The sequence below is a fragment of the Perognathus longimembris genome, chromosome 8 (assembly GCF_023159225.1).
Source record: "Perognathus longimembris pacificus isolate PPM17 chromosome 8, ASM2315922v1, whole genome shotgun sequence".
Lineage (NCBI taxonomy): Eukaryota > Metazoa > Chordata > Mammalia > Rodentia > Heteromyidae > Perognathus > Perognathus longimembris.
Window position 1 is genome coordinate 74,833,323 of NC_063168.1, and position 23,491 is coordinate 74,856,813.

Here is a 23,491-nt window from a genome sequence, read left to right on the forward strand (position 1 = left end):
CTGACCCCGCACGTCGGGATGTCGGTGCGGCTCTTCCCCCGCACAACTCCTGCGGCCGCCGTCAGCGGGGCTTTTCACATGTGTGATTTGTTTGACTTTAATATGAATAGCGGTCTTGTCCCACTTGAATAAAGCACCTCTCTGTCCGCATGCATCGGATACTGGACTCTTGTGCACTGGGAAACACGAGGCCCCACAGGCCTCCCTTCAGAGACTTTGCAGTTACTTATTTTCCATTTGCCTTCTCTGAGGGAAAATAAAACATACTCTTCGGCAATGGAGATCACTGTCAAATTACAGCAAAGGCATACACTCGCTGGCTCACTGGATACCAATTCATTACATGGGGTTAAGTTGATTTTTGTATTTACTCTCTCGCTGTGATCAAAGATGGGTCGCTAATTCTACCACCCCTCCTAATTCTAAGAAATCTCTCAGAAAAAAAGAAGCTGACAAAGGAGCAATTGATTTACCCAACTGGATGCCAAACGGGACACAAAATAAGAAGGTTGTTGTAGAGGAGCCATTACCCCTGGTACGGGAGGGAGGGGGGAATCTAATAATTTATCTAGAAGGGTGAGATGAAACACACACTACAGAGGACTCAAGAAGCAACTGCTTTCACTACACAACTTTCGGGCTCGGAAGTCAGGACGGAAGCGAGAGCTCCTGCAGACCCTGGGTTTCTGTACCGTGACCGTACTTGACTTTCCTCATGTCTGAGGTGAATTCTAATCGTGAGGGTGACGTTCATACGGCATATCATTGTTTCCACCTTCGCAAGTCAGCCTCAGGCATGGTGTTGTGAGGCCATCGGCTTCCCTCCCTGAACTCTGTCATCCCCTAAAACGAGGATCTGCCTGCCGGTCCCCCCACGGGCCGCCCCCCCCCCCCCCGCCCCAGGCCCAGCAAACAGCATCTGCTCAGGACACAGCTAGGTTTGGTCCCCCTCCCCATCTCTCTCTCTTCCCCCCTCTCCCTCCCTCCCTCCCTCCCTCCCTGGCCCCCCTCCCTGGTATTTTTACTGTCTTTAAGTAGTTGTACAGAGGAGGTGCCCTTCAACAAAGCAGTTCCTAAGCACACTGCATCTTGCTCAATGTCACCCTCTCAACATTCTCACCCTCCCTCCCCACCCACCCCTCGGCTCACTTTTCTTAATTTGTAGGCTCTTTATTGAGTTATTTTGCCATTGAACAAAGCAGCTTATGTATACACGACATCTTGATCTGCGTCACCCCTTCAACATTTTTATGCCCCTTCCACCCTCCCCTTCCCTCATTTTTCTTCATTTTGTGGTATACCTACACGTTGAATACTTGACAGCATTCTGGTTCCCCTGCTTTGTTTGTTTATCCCTCTCCTCTTGCCCTGCCCCCTTGCAAGTACTCATTTGGGGGTAATTACTTAGTTGAGCTTTCACTTAGTCTTTCTAAAGAATGATTGGTTTGATGTCTTTATCTCTTTCCTATCAGGGCAGTCATACAGTAGCTCACCTTTTTAGGTCTGGCTTCTTGTGTAGTTCATATTTTCAACTAAACTAGAATTTAAGTAACCTATTTCTCTATTTTTTATCCCGTAATATTTGGGTGACGAACGGCCATAAATCACTTAGGCCATGTCCTGTAGGTGAGAGGGGAAACTTTCTGATAAAAGAGTAGCTACTTCAAAGAGCACTTTCATCCATCCATCCGTAGAAACACTCTGAACCTCCAACCTAGGCAGGAAGACCATGAGAAATTCAAGAGAGGACTGTCAGCGTCAAAGCTGATGGGAAGAAACGGGGGCTCGTGAAGGTCACTTCCGGGTGAGAGGTCGTCTGGGAACCGTGCCACGGCCTAACGCACAAGGCCTGCGGACGGAGCAGCCTGCAGCGACTGCAGCCCCACGCTGGCACGTGGCCCACAGATGCCACGGGAGGGGGTACACGGCTCCGCAGGGGCTAAGACCACGTGAGCAGAGACCCAAGACCGCAGCTCTCCCCCATCAAGAGCCACAAGGCTGACGCCGCCACCTTCGCACGAGAAGCGTCTGCGAGACGAAAACCTGTCACGTGCAAATTCTAGAGTCATCACTAAAAAAAAAAAGATGGCAAAAATAAGGATAACTGGCCTGCTAGTAGAGGAAATGGTCTGGGGTGACAATATTTAACCAGACAAGTAAGAACAGAGGACAGAGGAAAAGAACATGATTGGAGTACTTTATGTCCATGCATGAAAACAGAGTAACACCCATTTGTAAATGTTTTGAATAGGGCAGGTGGCAATAAGAGCAATAGAGTGGATCTGAGCTAAGTACATTTTACATATATATATGTATGGAAAATGACAAAAATGAAAGCTCTTTATAAAATTAATATATGCTAATAAAAGAGAAAGAAAAAGGAACAGATGCAGAGTTGGGGATTTAGCTCAGTGGAAGAGCACTTGCCTGGCAAGTGCAAAGGCCCTGAGTTCAAACCCTAGCTCAAAAAAAAGTAACCTATGCAAGAAATGGAAAACTGCATCAAATAATGCCAGTACTAGTCAAGCATATGAAAACTCACATTGAACTGAATAGCCTAGACATGTCAATAAAAGAGACACAGATCTCAGCACAGATTTAGAAGGCAAACCTCGGCTGTATATTGTGTCCTCTGCAAGAAACCGACTTTAAGTATGCAAGCGTAGGTTAAAAGTAAAGGGGTGGAAAGGATACACTAAGCTGAGACGAATCAAAACAAAGGCGAACCAGCTACGTTCGTGTCAGAGGAATCCAAGAAAAAAACAGCAGGGACAAAGAGAGACACTACAAAACAATCGAGCAGCCAACTCTCCAAGAAGGACAAAAACCCTTGTCACAATCAGACACTTGAGGAAGAAGTGCAAGGAGAAGCAGGGATCAGCGCGGAGTCGGAAGCACTGACGAGCGCGCAGCCTCCACCAGCCATGCTCGAGGCCAGCGGGACCCACAGGACGCGCCTGCCGGCCTGCCCCCAGCTCGGGTCCCGGCGGTCACAGTGCGCTGCCCTCCTGCCTCCGCTCCTACGACCCACCGGCCCCAAGACACAACGCCACCGTGAAGACGAAGCCATGGGATACAAAACCACAGAGCCCGAGGTGGAGCTGGCGGCGTGGTGGACACCCGCGACGGAAACGCGGCTGGAGTCTGGTGGCCACCGCGCCCCACGCCTGTACCGTGAGATCGGGGGGCTGACCGCTCAGGCCAAAACCTCCCAAGCCATCCCTGACGGCTGGTGACCAGGGCTCAAGTCTGCCCTCCCCGCCCTGTGGCAGGATCCCGACTCCAGACCAGCTCGGAGAAAAAGGCTCACCAGAACCCATCTTAACAGAAAAGGCCGAGCGCGCGGGGGTTCGCCCGCCACCTCCACCGCGCGGGAGGCACAAATGAGGGACTGGAGTCAGGCGGCTCGGGCCAAAAGGAAGACGGTGTCTCAAAGCTAACCAGAGCAAACAGGGCTGGGAAGAAGAAGTAGGAAAGGGAGCCTCTACCAGAGGGGAGGGGGAGGGGGAGAAGGAGGGGAAGGGGGAAGAGGGAAGGGAAGGGAAGAGAGTGAAAGGGGAAAGGGGAGGAAAGGGGCAAGGGGAAGGGAAGGAGAGGAAGGGGGAAAGGAAGACCCCCCACCCCCATATCTGGACACTGAAGATGGACCACAGGCCTTTTCACTGTAAATTTACCACAAAACGGCAATCAAGGCAGAAAACAAAATAAACAGGAGAAGGGAGAAGAGTCGCATTTCATTTTGCTCGGGCTGTTCTGTCTTGGGTGAGAAGCAGGAGGAAACCGTCCGCAGCCGGGCTTGGGTTCGGCGCCCCCCTTGGCCGGCCCGCTTGTTTTCGGGGTGGCTTGGGCAGGCTGGGCCCTGGCGGCTCGGACCCGCACCCGCCCTGAATCTCCCCCCGCCGCGCGCGCCCCCTCCCCCACGGCAGCCCACGCACACAGTGCTTCCGGAAATGCTTTCCACGGCGCGCACCGCCCCTTCCCGCCGCCCAGCCTCCGGGCGGCTCAGGGCCCCCTCCCCGTGGCCCCCACGCCACCCGTGGGGCTCCCGGGGCTAGCCGTGGGCTCGCCACGCTCTCCATCAACCTCCCCCAGGTGCGATGGCTTGGAAGAGCCCCTTTCGAGGTGAGTAAAACGGAGATGGCGTCAGAGGAGCGAAAGGTCACCGCGCAAGCCCCCCGGGGGCGGAAACCTGGGCCGGGGTTCCCCCCTGCCACCACCCCCGTCCCCGTCCTCACATCGGGCCTTATTCTACCCACGTGCTGACCGCTGCAGCCAGGCCGGGGCCCAGCATGCAGGAGAACGGCGCAGCTGCGTGGCCGGGTCTGACCCTGACCCTCGACCTCCACCCCTGCGGGCGCCTGGGCCCCGAGCTCGGCCTCCCGCTTCTGCCCAGCAGGGGCCTCCTTCCTGGCCTGTGGCCCGTTATCATCACCTGGGTTCATCCTGCCAGTAACGGATGAACCCAGGGTGGACAGGTACTGTACTCATACACTGACACCAAATTGAAACCCCTGGGTGAAAAATGGTTTTTAAATGGTGGGGGGGTGGGGGCACGCTCTGGGTTTATATCTAAAAATGGTTTAAGTGAATTAATACAGTTCACTGGGAGACAGAAACCCAGGGATCACTCAGCGTCAAGCCAGAGATTCGTTCTGGTGTCCCGCAAGGACAGCGGAGTCCAGAGCCGGTCAGGGGCCGTGCGTGAAGGGACACGGCGTTTGTTCACGAGCTGGGAACGCCCTTCCACAGATGTGAAGGGTCACGGCATGTGTTCACAGCCGGGCACATCCTCCCACAGACCTGAAATCGTCTGTAGGCAGGTTAACATCCCACGCCATGTAACCACACCATGTAGGGAACGATGACATGGAAAAATGTCTGTACTCGCTCTGCACAGAGGACTCGTTCCCCCCCCCCCACCCCACACACACACCCCAAATCCTTTCTATCCATGGCTGCCGACTCTCAGGAGACAGAGAGAGAGCCAGCTGTGACGCCACAACAAAAAGCCCAAAGCAGAAAAGGGGGAGGAGAAAGATGGCGCCGAAGCAATAGGGAGGCACCCCGACTCGCACCAACTGAATAGCGAGCTGGGAACTCCAACACCCAACACTCCACCAAGAACCCAGCAAAACCAGCAGCCAGAAGCAGTGGAGAAACGCAGGAAAACAAAAAGGAGCAAAAAAGAAGAACCGAAAACCTACACGGAGCCGGAGATTCATCGGGGCACCCTCCCCCCACCAGCCGACCCTGGCCCAAACAGGGTCAGGCTGGGAAAGGGGAACCCGGCGATCGGCAGACAGGCTGCCAGGAGCGCAGAATCCATATAGCGGGAGACCCCACGGACACAAAGCAGGGTGCGGACCAAGACACACCCGGCAGCGACGAGAAGTTCGGGTCCACACCGGATTCGGACAAGGGAACCCAGCGCGGCAGAAAGAGGGAACGGGGGAAGCCACCACGACACTTAGCCAACCCCTGAAGGGCCAACGGCGGCGCGGGACACACACACAAAGCAGCAAAAGTGAGTCCCCCATAATCCCTTCCCCCAACGGGAGACCCAAGTCCGACAAAGAAGCTATATCTCTCTCCCTCCCCCTCCCCACTCCCGTGGGAACAAAGGACCCCCAAATCAGGCGGGAAGCTCCCATCAGGCGCTGGGAAGCCAGTCTAGCAGGGGAAGGGCGGAACAGCCCCAAGCCCCCAAAGGTTCCTGAACTGGCAGAACCGGCCCCGTCCCCTTCCCAACAGGGGCCGGGGACGGCCGGCAGGGCAAGCCCCACCCGAGGCGCCTAGACCTTGCGGACTCTTACAACTAAAATCACAGGCGCTGGTGGGCAATACCAGCCCAGCAGGGTCACCTGAGCCTGATCTCGTTCCCCCTCCTCGCAGCGGAGGCGAGGTCTGAGGGGGCCAAGCCACACCCGGACAGTCGATCCCACTGGGCCCCACACATACTGCCTCCCCCCCCAACGGACTCGCGGGAGGGCGCAAGCACAACCCAACAACCCAGGGCTCGCTCTGGGAGGCAGACCCCACTAAAGTGCCTGTTGTAGGGGACTCACAGTGCACAGGAGGGCGGGGCCCCGGCGAAAGCGCCCGCTCTGGTAGGCGTGCCCTGCACTGGTGGGCGGGGCCACAGCGACAGCACCTGCTGCCGTAGACACGCCTACACAGAAGGGAGGGACGATCTACACAGACCTCCAGATGCGCAAATCACAAAGAAACATAACTCAGTTCATCAAAGGACAAGCCAACTCGCCAGCTCCAAAAAGCAGCACGACTGAAGAGGAGATGGAGAATAAAAAAGCAAATGAGGACATGTTAACAGGAATGATCGAAACCGTCAGAAATGAAATCAGAAAACAATTCCAGGAGTTTAGAGCGGAAATCTGGAAGGACACCCAGGAAGCCAAGAAAGAAATGGAAGCAAAACTGGATACAATGCAAGCCTCGTTTAAAGAAATGGAAGCAAAAATGGATACAATGCAAGCCGCCTTTAAAGAAAATCTCCACACCCTGAGAATTGAAATGCATGAAAAAATAGATTTAAAATACAACTCTTTAAAGGAAGAAATTTCCACGATCAGAGCTGATATGACAACCATGAATAGCTCTCTGACATCCATAAACTCCGCAATTGAAACCATAACACAAAGAGTGGACCATATGGAATCCAGAATCTCTCGCCTGGACGATGAAGCAGCTGACAACAACCAGAAAATGACCACACTCCAAGAAAAGGTGAAGCTTCAGGGAAGATTAATCCAGGAACTAATGGACAAAGACAAGAGATATAATCTGCGCATAACTGGAATAGAAGAAGGCGCCGAATATCAGAGCAGAGGGCTTAATCATGTTCTCAATAAAGTTATTGCAGAAAACTTGCCCAATCTCACAGGGGAAACCATCCAGGTAACCGAAGCCTATAGGACACCTGGCAGGCCAGACCCCAGGAAAACCACCCCAAGGCACATAATATTCAAGACTACAGACCTCAAGATTAAAGAGCAAATTCTGAATTCAGCCAAAGCGAAGAAGGAAACTTTTTTCAATGGGAAGAGGATTCGAATAACATCCGACTTATCCACACAAACTTACCAAGCTCGAAGTGAGTGGAAGAACACCATCCAAGTACTTCAGAATAACAATTTACAACCTCGGATCAAATATCCAGCGAAACTGGAGTTCACATTCGAAGGGAGAACCAGATCTTTCCACACCAAAGAGGAGCTAAAGGAGTATGTGAATAAAAAACCAGCCCTACAGCGAATATTAAGAGGGGAAGCCCACCCAACAGAGATCGTAAAAGACACACAGACAGAATCAGAAAGAAACTTCAATAGCCAAAGTCCAGCAGAAAGACCAGCTCACTAAAGACAAGAAGAAAAAAAAAAAAAACAGGAAAAAACAGCCCAACAAGAAAATGGAAGGAGAAAAAACACCCTTATCTTTGATCTCTTTAAATATAAATGGCTTAAACTCCCCGATCAAGAGGAGCAGACTGGCAGAATGGATCCGCAAACAAAAAGTTGACATCTGCTGTCTACAAGAGACCCACCTTACAGCAAGGGACAAAAACAGGCTTCGAATGAAAGGATGGAGCAAGATCTACCAAGCAAATGCACCCACTAAAACGGCAGGTGTAGCCATTCTGATCTCAGACAAGCTGGATTTCTCTTTAAAGTCCACTCAAAAAGACAAAGAAGGACACTACATATTAATACAAGGAAAAATCCAGAATCAAGACATCACGGTGATAAATGTATACTCACCGAACAAAAGAGGCCCGACATATGTCAAGCAAATTCTCACAGAATTACAGAGCAAGATAGATGCAAACACAATCATAGTGGGTGACTTTAATACTCCTCTCTCTCCAAGAGACAGATCCAACACCCAGAGGATTAGTAAGGGAGCTGAGGACCTAAATAACACCATTTCCCAAATGGATCTAACAGACCTATATAGAACCTTCCACCCTACAGAGACCCAATACACCTTCTTTTCAGCAGCCCATGGATCATACTCCAAAATAGACCACGTCATAGCCCACACAAAGAACCTCAGCAAATACAAAAGTATTGACGTCATCCCATGTATTATATCTGATCACAGTGGATTAAAGGTAACCCTCAACAACAAAGGATACCACAGAGCCTATACACACTCTTGGAGGCTAAACCCCACGCTGCTATCCAACACTTGGGCCACAGATCAAATTAAAGATGAAATCAACGAATTCATAAGCCACAATGACAAAGAAAACACATCACAAAGAAACCTATGGGACACAGCTAAGGCAGTACTGAGGGGCAAGATCATTGCACTCAGTACCCACATTAAAAGAATGGAAGCAGAGCAGGTGAATAACCTCACGATGAAACTAAAACAACTGGAGAAACAAGAAATGACAGAATCTAAAACGACTAGGAGGGGGAGAGATTACAAAGATTAAAGAAGAGATAAATCTGATTGAAAATAGAAAGACCATTCAACAAATAAATAAGACTAAAAGCTGGTTCTTTGAGAAAATAAACAAAATTGACAGACCCTTTGCAAGACTCACAAAAAAAAGAAGAGAAGAGACTCATATTCGTAAAATCAGGGACTCCACAGGAAAAATTACAACAAGTACACACGATATCCAAACAATCATAAGGAGCTATTTCCAAAACCTCTACTCAACAAAAAACAATAATTTTACAGAAATGGATCAATTCTTAGAGAAGTACAAACTGCCCAAACTGAACCAAGAAGAAATAAATCAACTAAATAAACCAATAACTTACGGTGAGATACAGGAGGTAATCAAGAACCTCCCTACTAAGAAAAGCCCAGGCCCAGATGGATTCACCAATGAATTCTACAAAACCTTTAGTGAGGAGCTAATTCCAATACTCCTCAAACTCTTCCGCGAAATAGAAACGGAGGGAGAAATCCCGAACTCATTCTACGAAGCTAATATCATACTCATCCCCAAACCAGGCAAAGATCCAACAAAAAAAGAGAACTACAGACCAATATCACTAATGAACACAGATGCAAAGCTCCTCAATAAAATATTAGCTAACAGGATCCAGAAAGTGATCAAGAATATCATACATCATGACCAAGTAGGCTTCATCCCTCAGTCACAAGGATGGTTCAACCTCCGTAAATCAATCAATGTAATTCACCACATAAACAGAACTAAAATCAAGAATCACATTGTTATCTCAGTCGATGCCCAAAAAGCCTTCGACAAAATACAACATCCATACCTATTAAAAGCTTTGGAGAGAACAGGAATAGATGGAACATTCCTCAAAACAATAAAAGCCATATACAACAGACCAACTGCTAATATCATATTAAATGGAGAGAAACTTAAATCATTCCCCCTAAACACAGGAACAAGACAAGGATGCCCACTCTCCCCACTTCTGTTCAACATAGTACTGGAATCCCTAGCCATAGCAATAAGGCAAGAGGAGGACATCAAAGGGATCCACATCGGCAAGGAAGAAATCAAGTTATCCCTATTCGCAGACGACATGATCTTATATCTCAAGGACCCAAAAAACTCAGTACCCAAACTCCTACATCTAATAAACCAATTTGGCAAAGTAGCAGGATACAAAATCAATCCACAAAAGTCAGCAGCTTTTCTGTACACCAGCAATAGACAAACAGAAAAGGAAATTATGGAAACAATTCCATTTACAGTAGCCAAAAAAAGAATAAAGTACCTAGGGATCAACTTAACCAAGGACGTGACGGACCTATTCAATGAAAACTACAAAAATCTAATAAGGGAAATCAAAGAAGACACAAGGAGATGGAAAGACCTCCCATGCTCATGGGTAGGCAGAATCAATATAGTGAAAATGGCCATATTGCCCAAATTGTTATACAAATTCAATGCAATACCTATCAAAATCCCAGCCACATTCTTCACTGAAATAGAGAAACCAATCCATAAATTCATATGGAACAGCAAAAAACCTAGAATAGCCAAAGCAATTCTAGGCAAAAAACATAGTGCAGGAGGTATCACCATACCAGACTTCAAGCTCTACTACAAGGCCATCATAACAAAAACAGCATGGTATTGGTATAAAAACAGATCGGAAGACCAGTGGATTAGAATTGAAGACCCAGAAATAAAACCGCACTCTTACAGCCAACTGATATTCAACAAAGGAGCTAAAGACATACAATGGAATAAACATAGCCTCTTCAACTACTGGTGCTGGGAGAACTGGGCAGCCATATGCAGAAAACTCAAAGTAGACCCAAGCCTATCACCATGCACCAAGATCAACTCAAAATGGATCAAGGACCTCAATATCAGACCTGAATCCTCGAAACTACTGAAGGACAGAGTAGGAAAGACACTAGAACTTATAGGCACAGGAAGGAGCTTCCTGAATAGAGTCCCAGGGGCACAACAAATAGGGGAAAGACTCAACAAATGGGACTACTACAAATTAAAAAGTTTCTGCACAGCTAAGGTCATAGCCACCAAAATAGAAAGACAGCCAACGATATGGGAAAGGATATTTACCAGCACAGCAACAGACAAAGGCCTGATATCTGTCATCTACAGAGAACTCAAAAAACTAAGCCCCTCCAAGCCCAATAAACCTATTAGGAAATGGGCAAAAGAGCTAAAGAAAGACTTCACAAGAGAAGATATAAAAATGGCAAAGAAACACATGAGGAAATGCTCAACATCCCTGCTAGTAAAGGAAATGCAAATAAAAACAACCCTGAGATACCACCTCACCCCAGTTAGAATGGCCTATACTCTGAACTCAGGAAACAACAAATGCTGGAGGGGCTGTGGGGAAAGAGGAACCCTTCTCTATTGTTGGTGGGAGTGCAAATTAGTACAGCCACTTTGGAGAACAGTATGGAGGTTTCTCAAAAAGCTCAATATAGACCTACCCTATGACCCAGCCATACCACTCCTAGTCATCTATCCTAAACAGCAAAACCCAAGATATCAAAAGGACATTTGTACTTCCATGTTTATCGCAGCACAATTCACAATAGCCAAAATTTGGAAACAACCCAGATGCCCCTCCACAGATGAATGGATCCAAAAAATATGGTACTTATACACAATGGAATACCACATAGCGATTAGGAATGGTGAAATATTGTTATTCGCAGGGAAATGGTCAGAACTCGAACAAATAATGTTGAGTGAGACAAGCCTAGAACACAGAAAACAAAGGGGCATGATCTCCCTGATATATGACTGTTAACAAAGGGAGATGGAGAGACAGTAGAGACCAAGTCTGTGAACACTGTATATGTGCTTGATACATTATATATTGCATATGGGTCTACCTGACCTAGACAAGGGATGGGAAAACAGGTTGTAAGATATCACAAGAAATGTACACACTGCCCTACTATGTAACTGCACCCTCTTTGCACAGCACCTTGTAAAAAAATTTTATGTTCAATTAATAATAAAAAAAATTTAAAAAAAAAAAAAAGCAGAAAAGGGATGCCACAGTCCCGAGAGTTACCATTTCCCCCCGAAGCATATTTTTCCATGCTTATAAATCAAATTACATAAACAACTCTGCCACACAATTATTTTTACTTAATAATATAAACATTTTCCCATGACCACAATCTCAGAAATCTTATCTAACCAGAGCATGATATTTACTTAAGCAAACTTAGATGCTTTCCATTTGGGGCTATTTCTTTTAAATGAAAGCATTTGTGCATAAAGCATTGCTTTAACTCCCTCCGCTTGGTCACGTCATTCCCTGAGGCGGGGTTGCAAAGGAGGGAAAATGCATCTCTCCTTGAGCCATCCCTTCTCCCAGTTTACGCCTGAAAACTCATTCCTTCTGCTGAGCCAAACTCATTTTTATCATTTCCTTCCTGTTACAGAGCCAGTTCATCATGCTAGAAAAAAGTCCCATACAGCTCATTTCTCTTCCAGAAATATTTCCAAGTAATAACAATTTCACGTTGACCAAGAAAACCTTTATCTTATCTCCCTAGCTATTTATGACGGCTGCACAGAGTTACACTGTAACTAAGTGGTTCCTACATAAACAGTATGGTGTGGAAAACTACTTACAGTCGGGTCAAGCAAAGATTCCATCCTAACGTCCAAGTATTTTTGTGTGAGCGTCCCAGTAAACATGATATTATTAGCTGCCCCTTGGAAATCGGTTTCTAGTAATGCATGGATTTGAAACATCACCTGGGATGCTGTTCAGGGGAAATGAAATATAAAGGTTCGAGCAAGATCTCAATATCCTTTTCGTGTGTATGTGCTTGTAAGGAGCCCTACACTCAGGGCCTTGAGTGCTTGCTTAGCTTTTGCTCCCACTTGAGCTTCACTTCTGGCTCTTTTGCTAGCTGATAGGAAGGAAGAGTCTGTAGGGTTTATCTGAATCAAATCTTGATTCTCACATCTCAGCCTCCTGAGCAGCTAGGCTTCCTCACTAGCACCCAGCAAAATCCTTTCCTATTAAAAACAACAACAACAATGCCACATATCATGTGTTCAAAGTCCGGCACACTTGCATTTGGTGTCCTGGGTCGTGTTGTAGAAATTCCAGAAAGCCGCCCCCCCCACCCCCAACTCCCAGGGCCCCCCGGGCTGTTCATTCCTGGATAGGAAGTGGGAATGTGGACGTCTGGGCGGATTCCTGAGTGGAGAGGAAGGGCAGGAGGCCGGACGCCACGCAGGAAAGCCCCCCTTCTCTCCGTACCTCACAGCGGAAAGCCGTCAAGTGTGGGGGGAAGACGTGATTTCTCTCCCAGGGTGCATGAGTTTTCAGTTGCGTCCGTGACTGTTACATTTCACTGACGTAACCGAACGCGCACGCTACGATCGGTCCCGGGTGCTTCGTCTCCTCTCGTCTTGCACTTCAAGGCTAACAACTTGTTTCCCGGCTGGCGAGGTTCACAAGCGTGGGCACGCTGACCTCCTCCGGTCCCCCCTCGCTGCCCAGCGCCCTGGGAAAGGACCAGGTGCTGGGGTCCCCGGGGACGCCGCAGAGCCCAGGCCCCGGGCCAGGGCGGGAAGATGGCCAGCCAGGCTTTCACCATCTGGACAACAGGGCGGGGGCGGGGGCGGGGGCGGGGGGCCAAGGCAGAGGCCAGCCACAGAGACCAGGCCGAGGAAAGCCACAGACTTTAAGAGCGGGGGGGTGGGGGGGAAGCGGGTCGGCTGTAGAAGCAAGGACACAGACGAGGACTGCAGCCTTCCCTGAAGGAGGTCAGAGGCCGGGAGGAGGTCGGTTCAAGGACAGCAGTGCTTGGCGAGGGCGTCCTGGCCAGGGTAACAGCTGAGAGCTGAGGATGTGCAGAGCTGGGCTGGTGCGGTGGGGGGGGGGGGGGGGGAGAGATGGAGAGCCAGGCATGGGGGAGTGGGATCCCCTTTAACCTCCCTGGCTAGCTCCATCTACAGGGATATGCAGGGCCACTGGTTGGCCCCAAAGGGCCCAGTGCCAGCAGAGACTCCCTGGACTACGAGAGAGAGACGCGGGCCAGACTGCAGACAGATTAGGAGGACGTGTGGCCACGGGCCTCATCGCAAAGGTGAGCAACGTCAGGGTCTATTTCTATGGTCAACACATTCTGCAAGGAGGAACGTGAGGTTCGGCTAACCGTAGCGTCCCCCTTTACACATTAAACCCAACAACAGCCATAACAACAGCAAAAGTCCAAGGACATTTGAGTCTGAATGAACAGTCAGATTTAATAGGTTCAATAGCTGAGTCCTAATTGTAACCGGCTGCAGGGAGACATTGCCCAAAGAGGCCAGAGGGCAGGAATCCAGAACCTCCATTCAGACTGCAGACCTGGGGGCAGACAGGGCCAGGCCATGGGGAGGGGGGCCCCCGGAGTCAGCCCCAGGCCCCAGAGGGGCAGAGCTGGCCCAAGGGCCTTAAACATCCAGAAAACACCGTCTCCGATCAGAAGCACACGGGACAACACAGATGCAAACTACATATGTAACTGCAAATGTTCTGGTTGAGGAAAAAAAAAAGGAAAGGAGGGAGGGCGAGAGGGAGGGCGAGAGAGAAGGGAGGAACTGGGGATGGAGGGGAGTGAGGGAGACAGCCTCTATCTGCCAGACCAAACCCCGCTCACAAAGCCTCCAGCAGGTAGGCAAGGTCCGAGCTGCTGCGGCTCCTAGGGAAATCTGTCTGTACTCCGTGCCCAGGGCCTGGCCAGGGAGAAAGCCAGGACAGAGTCAAGGAAGCCCGGCAGCAGGCCTTTGGGGGAGGGCTCCTCGAGTGATTGGCAGGTAGGAACTTGCTGGCCCGGGGCCCAGTCTGCCTACAGGAGCAGCAGGTGCAGCAGGCAGGAGGAAGCGGAGACAAGGCCTCTCCGGATGGGAAGGGCCAGCACCCCTGCTAATCAGGATGCCTTGTGCTCATAAACTCATCTTGAATGGCAACCCCTCTGTACAGCTACTGAAAGACAGCACGTTAACATAAAGCCCAGCCCTCGCTAGCACAAAGGGTGGCCAGGGCGGGGCTCGATGAATTTTAGTTCCAGTATCACAAGAAGCCCCTCCTCCCGCCCCCTGTGTGTTTGACCCAGGTATTTCCCTCCCCTCCCCCCACGGTGCCTGGCCCTATGGATGTCACAGCCGGCCGGGTGCCAGGAGAGCCCCCCCGGTGCCAGGAGAGCCCCCCCGGGAGCTGGGAGAGCCCCCCAGGAGCCGGGAGAGCACCCCCCCGGGAGCCAGGAGAGCCCCCCGGGAGCCGGGAGAGCCCCCCGACCTCACCCCTATCTAGAGTTCCCAGTGCACCTTCCAATGTGCAGAACTTTACCTGAACGAGGCAAAACAGGTAATAACAAGGTAAAGGAACTGCACTCTATCCATGACTGTGCGGGTGACATGATTTCTCAACTTTGCCAACATGGGGGTTCAGCACAACTAGCAGAGAGGGAGCGCCTACTGTGCGCAAGCCAAGCACCTGTGCATCAGCACGCACAAATACACACAGACATGTCTACACTCTCACACACACGTGTGTCTGTGTGTTCCCCACAAGACATGCTCGACTGCCCACCAAGCCCTTGGTTAGGGTCTTTGTAGGCCCCCTGAATGGAGAATGGGAGTCCACTTCCTTGCGGAACCCGTCTGCATCTTTCTGGAACCCCCTCCACATCCTCCAGGACTCCACCCCTCTGTGTCCTTACAGACTCCACCTTTGTCTTCCCGCTTCTTCTCTTTCCTTCTCCCTCCCTCCCTCCTCTCTCCCCCCCACACCCCCGCTTCTCTTCGAATCTTCTCTCTCTGCGCGCCTCCATTTCAAGCCAGCCGGCAGTTTGCTCTCCCCCCCCCCCCCCAATAAACCCTTTTCTTCTTGAACCATGGGGCGGTCTCCTTCCGCTGAATCTTACAGTCCCTAATCCCGAATGGCTGAGCCCTGACGAACAAAGGAGGCAACAGAGGCCGAGAGAAGGAGCCGGGGGGCCAGGGGACCCCTCTGTCCCATGAGTGAGCTCTGAACCTGCCTCTCCCCCGCAGGGGCTGGCATCACCCCAAGTTCCCTGCTGACTCCCTTCCTAGGACAGCAATGCATCGCTGCTCCGTACCTGGACCCCGAGGCCGGAGCAAGAGCTCCAGAGTTGGACCGAGGATGGGGAACAGGCCAATCAGCCCCATGTTAGTGCCCACACTTGCGTGGGATAAAGGTGGTTTTTCTGTTTTGATTTTTCTGCCGCATCTCAGCCACCCAAGGCCCGTGATGACCGTGCTCCTGTGTTCTTAAAAAAAACAAAGGCTCAGGGCTCCTAGAGTCCGTTCTGAGCCATTCCTTCTGGAGACGGGGAGGGTCTAACACCTGCCAAGTGGTCAGGAAGAAATAGACAGGTTTCAGACAAAAAAAAAGGTCCCACCCCGGGCGGGGAGCTGACTTGAGCAGGCCTTTCCACTCGGCTGCCCTACGCGGTGTGAGTCCCGGGCCCCCCCCTTCCAGGATGCCCCAGAGAACAGGTCCACTCGGGACCGGCGCCTCCAGCAGCCGCTGCTCCGGAGGCAGAGACAGGAGGATCGCAGTTCCAGGCTGGTCTGGACAGAAGGGCACGAAACTGAAAGCAAAAAACCAAGGGAGAACTGAGGCATGGCTTCAGTGGCAGAGAACTCGTCTAGCAAGCACAGAGCGTTGAGGTCAAACCCCGGTACCACCGCTACAAGAAAAAAGAAAGAAAGAAAAGCCGTTTGTTATGCTGGAACTGGTCTAAACCGGTCTGTAGTTCGTCTACAGGGCCACAGGACCGGAGGCCACGGCACTGTGCAGCCACCAAAGCCCCTGGCTTGTCATAATGAAGCGCGGCATGGCTCCGAGACCCAGCCTTCCAGAAAGGCCCCAGAGGGCCCGGCATCGCCAAAGGTGCCGTGCTCCCCCTGGAGAAGCGAATCCCAACAACCCGTGCGCCCACAGCTTTCCTGGGGAACAAGGGTGTCGTCGAGTCGAGTCACAGAAGCTCGCCGAGGTGGCACTGGCGTGAGCGCGTTCCTGCCTCGGTGGCGCTTGTACGTGAGTCGAGGAAATACTTCCTCTCTCTAATCCCAGCCCCAGAAGAGCCGACCTCAGCGGCCGCCCCCACCTAAGCTCCGACAGCCATGAGGAAGGGGGGGGGGCCTGGGTGCGGGGCCTTCCAGATCCCCGGGGATCCCAGGCCCGACCGCGGCGGCAGGCAGCGTGCTCCACACCGCCGATGGACAGCCCTGGGGAGCTGGGGGGGGGGGGCTGGGGGGACATGCTTAGGCCTCCAGCATGCTCCCCCGAGGGCCACCACGGAGCTTGGGGCGATGGGGTACTGCGCGCGGGGAGTGAGGGCCAGCAAGGCAGGAGCCTGAGGATCCAGCCTGGAATGCGAAGGGTCTGTCCACCCTGGGGTACGGCGGGAATGGAGGGGGCGGGGGGAGGAGCAGGCCACAGGGCCCCGGCGGGGGGCTGGGGCACAGGTTTGCACACCGAGAGGTGCTGGCAAAGGCGAGATGCCGCCCAGCCAGCGGGGCTCGGCCCGGCGAGCATCCCACACCACCGAGCAGGTCCCGCTCTGGAGGCTGCTAGAAGATTCCGCTTCGGAAGCCTGCACAGCTCTGCCCAGGGCAGGGCGCCCGCCGTAGAGGCGCCGGCGTCCCAGGGCGAGACACAGAACGGCCCGCGGCGGCACCCAGCACGGAGCGACTGTCGCGACTGTCCTGCACGCTCAGAACCTGGGCTCCAGCCCGCGTGGAGAAGATCTGAACGTCTGGTCTGCGGCTCCAGGACCTGGCGAGTCCCCCCTCCCCAGCCCCCTCAGGACGCCGAACCAGACAACAACGTGCCTGGACTGACCAGGGCAAAGGCTGCCGCATGTCCCTCCCCAACTCTCTCCCCCACCCAAAAGGGGTGGGGAAGGAAATGGAGGAAACACAAGGAAAGGAAACAAGACAATTATAAGTGCACTGGTAGAACCTTCCAGAAGATACCACGAACGAAACTACAGGCCTTCAAAGGGAAGCTTGGGTGGAAGAGCTGAGTGGCAAAGGGCCTCTCTCCACCATACGAATGTTCAAGGCCGGCTCCGAGTTCCCCGGCTACCCTCAAGGTTGAGGCCCTGATTTTGACCTTGAGCCTCTAATTCATTTGCCTGGTGAACTTGGAATCCAATGGATCTGTCTTTTGAAGACGTCCTCATGGAGGCAGAGAGACTTTCCACAGCCTCCTCAAGGTCAGAGAAGCTCCCATTCCCTACAGGCCTCTGAGGTCAAAGCCAGGCTTCCCCATTTCCCACGCAGGGCACCTCAGATGCCTCCTCTGCTTGCTCTAGAAGTAGGGGTGCTGAATCTAACTTGGTGTAACTGGCGCCATCTTGTCTTCACGGTAGAGGCAGGAAGTCCCGCCTCCCAGGTAATGGGCGTGCCTGAATTCCTAGAGGCTGGGGCATGGACTGGACAGTAAGTTGCTAGACTCTTAAGGTCCCTGTGACTCTGCTCCCTGACCTGACCCTATTTAGGCCCAGACCAGCTCAGGCACCATTACACCTTGCCCCTTGTCTCCATGTTTGCGTCCTGACTCCTGGCTCTGCTCCAGCCACCATGCATCCAACTTGAGCTCTCCGTTGGAGCTGATCTGGGTTGTTGGGATTGTTTCTCTGCTCTTTCTTCCCTCTCCAGCTCTCGTGGCTCGGTTTTCTGCCAGTGTTAAGTGCATTCGTGGAGCTGCAGGTCTTTGCTGCAAGAGTCTGCCAGCATTGGCTAGCCTCGTAATAAAGACTCTCAGTTTAACCTCTCAAAATGTGGCTTCTGTTTTCCCGCAGTATAACAGGCATTTGTGTCTTACCCTCCCCCCCCAAGGTGGGGGTAGGAACACATACCTGTAACATGACGGAGACAGAAATCCACACAAAGCACTGACGCCCAGATGCCCAGTGCTGCCCTAGCCACGCACCCTGTGCTCAATGGCTATGAACTACCGTCTCCTCCAGGCAGGGACCAGTGCCGGAGATGATCAGAGAGCGCTGACACACCTCCCCGGGCAGCAGGAAGCGACTTCTGTCTGTCCCAGCCTTCAGCACGTAGACTTGCTCTCCAGAGGGCCTGGCAGGGCAGCCAGGAGGCCATTTCCAACTCAGACTTTAGCTTCATGGGAGGAGGATGGAAACTCCTCCGCCCCAGACTCATTTCTCAACAAACAACCTTGGAGCACAGCCGCCCTTGTAAGAGTTAGAATATATCTTTTCCTTTTTTTTCCCCCCTCAAACAAAAACAAAAGAAGGTCGCATGTGGTGAGATGTCTAGAAAACACTGCTGAGTAGGGCATTCTTCCACTCTCGTGTCACACAGGAAAGCACTCACGCTAACATCTGCCTTCCTGAGAACCAGGCTGTCCTGGGAGGGGGGGACGCGGTTGGTGGACCAAGCTCGAGCACCTGAGGGGAGGGTGGGGGAAAGGAGTGATGTGGCTAACACCCTGCAGGGAAGGGAACAGTGGCACCAATTTACTGCTCTATCTGATGAAGAAGAGGTAGCCATCGGTCAGCAAGGCAGAAACAAAGGAGAGAGGAGGCCGAGCCCGGACCACCGCACAGGACTTTGTCAGCCTTGAAGGAAGGAAAGAAAGGCACCGGTTCTTGGATCTAAAAAAAGCCCAAAAGGGGGCTGGGGATATGGCCTAGTGGCAAGAGTTGCCTGCCTCGGATACACGAGGCCCTAGGTTCGATTCCCCAGCACCACATATACAGAAAACGGCCAGAAGCGGCGCTGTGGCTCAAGTGGCAGAGTGCTAGCCTTGAGCGGGAAGAAGCCAGGGACAGTGCTCAGGCCCTGAGTCCAAGGCCCAGGACTGGCCAAAAAAAAAAAAAGCCCAAAAGGTCTCACGAGCAGGGATGTCGTTTCCTAGGAAGACACTGGCCTGTCCACAGCCTCTGAGCGGCCTGACTCCAGGAAGATGGAGTCCTTGCTTGGTCGCACGCCCTGGCATATGTCCCGATCCCCAGCGTGGGTGCAGACCGATATTCCCATCCCATCCCCAATATTCTCGCAGGAGGGAAAGGAGCTGGGACGCCCAGCCAGGCCCAGCGCAGCCCCAGGTGGCCAGGGCAGCTGTTCTGTCCTGGGGAAGGGGGAGACCTACCTAGGCCAATGGACACCAAGGACCCACCTACTTCTGTCAGTCTCTGTGGGCCAGGCCAAGCTTCCCTCCCATCTCTACCACCAGAGAGAAAGGCTCCCAGGAGGGAGGAGAAATTTGAACAAAAGAAGGCAGCAAGGCCAAATTAGGAGCCACAGTGGAAAAACCAGCCTTCTCTGAGTCAGACAGTGTGGTTGGTTGGTAGAGTCTGGTTCTGCAGGAATCTTGTGGCTCCAGGCTGAGCAGAATTCTCTCTCCGCGCCAGCAGCCTCAGGTGAAGTGTGTGACATTCTTTCAAAGTCCCAAACCACACACGGGTCAAAAAAAAACCCTCCTGGAAATGGGTATTCCACTCCAGCATCCTGAGGGTGCTGGAACGTATCTACAAAACTCCGAAAATGAGCAGGACTACGGGGGCGTCCAGACCCGCAGTCCCTCCCTCCCACTGCCCTGCCTTCCTTCCCACCCCTTGGCAGGGAGGGGCAGGCTGACACTAGAACCTGTGCATCTGAAAACACAGGGACTCCAAAACTCCAGTCTCAGGAGGGAAAGGTCCCACCTTGTCAGAACTGGGTCATGTGGACCCACTGTGTCACCCAGTCCTCAAGTCACCTAGATCTGCTGCAGGATGGGGGGGGGGGGGAGGCTCTGAATCCCACAAGGAAGACCCTGAGCATGGTCCTCCCTCCCCCCCCCCCCCCCACACACACACTGCTCAGGGCTCCCACTCCACCAGGCCAAGCCCACCGTCTGGGTCTGGAACTCCAACACTTATCCCCAGCTGACCTCACTCTAGCCCGCGTCCTTGGTACTCTCCAAAAAGGAACACACTCACGAGCGGCGGAGAGGACACAGTGAACACAACTTGGATTTAACGCCCAGGGGAAAGCCAGGCACAACCAAGCCACACTTCCCCTTCCCCTGGTCTGGGTCTGGGCAGGTCCTTGGGGAGGGAGAGGGGAACTCCCCACCGGATGCCCCCCCCCCATGTCTGGACTCCAAGGCCCCTCTCCCTCACAAAGGCCCCCGACACCCCCCTTCTGGTCCCCAGGGTCCTGAGCACACCCTTCCCTTCTGCCTGGCATTGGACTGGTGCACATTCACTTGCAGGTCGACTGGGACCTGTCCTTGATCTCCTCGGCCCCCCACCTTCTCCCAAACGCTGCAGGCACGCAAGCGGGGGGGCCCCGCTGGGAGCGTCTACCTCTGCATCCTCTCTGGAAACAGAGCACCAGAGCCAGACAGGGCAAACTTTTGGAGGAGCATCCTGAGACCCGCCCGGGAGGACGGGGACGGGGGCACAGCCCGCTGTCCATGAGTCCCGAGGCCTCCAGCTAGCCCGAGGCCCAGACGGCGGGGTGCCAGGGCCCGCGCAGGGGGCGGGCGGGAAAGCGGGGCGCCCGGCCCCGGGCCGAGGTGGGGGCGCGGAGCGGGGCACCCCGGACTCCGGCGGCCCCGGGTCGCCTCCGAGGCCGCCGCCCCCGAGCCTTCCCGCGCTGCCCACCACCCCGCAGCGGGCCGGGGCCGGGCCGGGGCCTGCGGGCGCCCCCAGAAGGGGCGATGCCCGGGGGAGGGCCGGGCGCGGCGCCGCAGCCCCGCGTCCGGAGGGAGCCGCGCGGCCGCCGCCCCCGGGCGACCTCGGAGCGGGCCCGGGGGCGGAGCCCGCGCGGAGCCCGGACCCGGGCGCCCGGCGAGCGGCGGGCAGGAGCGGGCCGCTCGGCGCCACCGCCCCGCGGCCGAGCGCGAGCCCCGCCAAGCCCGTCCCGCCCCGGGGCGCGCGGCTCCTCCGGCGATGCCGACACAAAGAGGGCGCGCGTCGTCACCTACCTGGCCGCGCGGTCCCGGCCGGCGCGCAGCTCCGACGGCTCCGCCTGGCGCCGCCCGCGGGAGCCGGGGCCCGCCGTCCCCGCCGTCCCCGCCGTCCCCGCCGTCCCCGCCGTCCCCGCGCGCCTGCAGCCGCCGCCCGCCCGCCCGGCAGCCCGCCCGCCCGGCAGCGCCCTTTATCCCTCCCGGCCCACCCTCGGCGGAGCGGGCACGCGGGCGCGCACCGAGCGAGCGCGGGCACCGAGCGCGGGCCCGCCGGGGCCCCGCCGCCTCCCCGGCTCGCCGGCGCCCTCTGCCGCCCGCCGGCGCCCACGGCCGGGCCCGCCGGGTCCCAGCGCCCGCCTGGCGCACGAGGGGGGGGGGGGGGGCGCGCAGGCCTTGGGCGGCTGGATGGGGAGGGCGACCCCGAGTCTCCTCCTCCCTCGCCCTGGGAGGCCACGCTCCCGTCGGGGGCTCCGGCCCCGCGCCCCGTTCCCGGTGCTGGGCACCGAGTCCGATGGCGGCGCCTGGGGCGTGGCGGTGGATCCGCGCGCGCAGGGGCATGGGGACCCCCCCCCCCCGACAGACCCCCCCCTTCACCAGTGCTCCCTCCCAGGGGGAATCGGCCGCTCTGGGACCCAGCGCCCCCCAGCAATGCAATGCGCAGCGGGCTCCCAGGGTCGTGCCCACCCACCGAGCTGGCCTTTCCCTCTGCGCCCCCCCACCACAGACCATGACTAGCCCATCTGCCCCCCAGCGTTTACAGACACCCCGCTCTTGACGTCTGTGCCAGCGGCAGGGGTGGCTCCCGGCTGGAGACCTGGCACGGATGCCAGCGGAAGATGTTCTTACAGACACAGGTGAGGGAGTTCGGGACCCACACTCGCGGCTTAAACCAGCAGACCAGACAATGGAGGCTGCGTGGATGTGTGTTCACACACGCCGTCGCCTAGGAAATCCACCTTCTGCTATCTTTACTGCCTCACTTCTAGGGGGTGGTAAGAAATGTGAAAAGTCTTCCGCCTGCCCCTCTCCCTGGTGGCACGCGGGACCCATGGTGCTCGAGGTGAGGGCGTGACTTCCCATCTCTTACCCAGCTCCTGGCAGCGGGCTGCTTTCCTCGGGGTGCAGCTCCCCCGGCCGAGCCGACCGCAGGAGACGCATCCCCACTGCTCTTGGGAGCTTGATGAGAAACTGCCCCCGACTCCGCTCACCTCCCAGCACCCGCACGCACCCTTCCGTCCTCACCCTTGACAACCGTGTCTCACCAGTGAGTGTCGCGTCCACGTAAGATGGGGCGGGGATGGTGCCTTCCCACAGTGTCCAACACAACTTCACGAAAGAAAGCACGCGTGAAGAAGACAATTCACGGTCCCCGTCATGGAAGGACACTGGGATGTCACGAATCGTGTCCTCTCTCTGCCCCCCCCCTCCCCACCCCAGAAAAGCGGTGTGGTGATGGTAACTTCCGGGAGCTCAATGCTGGGGTGTGGGCCCGTTGCACATGGCACTGCTGAGGGTGAAGTCACACTGGAGGAGGGTGGGTCCTGCTGCATTGTGACTGTTCTTACAGAGGAGGGAAATGTGGACACACACACACACACACACACACACACACACACACACCCCACCCAAGGAGAAAACGACATGCATGTGCAGTCAGCGGTGAGGTAATGTTTCCTACATACCAAAACCCACCAAAGATGGTCAGTGAACCCCTGGACGCTGAGGAGAAACTTGGGACCAATCCCCAATGTCCCAGAAGGAGCAGCCACACCTGGGTCACAGACTTTCTTTCCCCGGCGTCGGGGATGCCTGTCGACGTGACTGGGCTGTGCGCTGCCCACGTAGCTAGCACAGCATTGTTTCTAAGATACATCATCCAGCCCACCAAGGGCTCAAAGGGAACAGGAAGGTGGACCAGAAGTGACTTTGCTCTCTGCTGGGGGACATTGGTCTTCTCCTGCCCTCCATGTCAAAACGCCTGGCGTGGGCTTCAGATTCTAGAACCTACACCAGTCTGCACGTGGACTGCCCACCCCACCTCCAGATTAAAGCTTGTGACCGCACGCTGAATT

General features: G+C 54.4%; 1 protein-coding gene across 2 annotated transcripts in view; it reads right to left on the reverse strand.

Moving 5' to 3' along the window:
* Rnf144a (ring finger protein 144A) overlaps positions 1–21,508 on the reverse strand; it is a 99,846-nt gene extending 78,338 nt beyond the window's left edge. The window contains exon 1 of one of the 2 annotated variants that reach the window (XM_048353462.1): positions 21,438–21,508. The gene's annotated coding sequence lies outside the window, so the exon portion shown is untranslated. The remainder of the gene's footprint in view (positions 1–21,437) is intronic. The other variant, XM_048353461.1, reaches the window with a different exon arrangement.
* Positions 21,509–23,491: the final 1,983 nt, after the last annotated feature.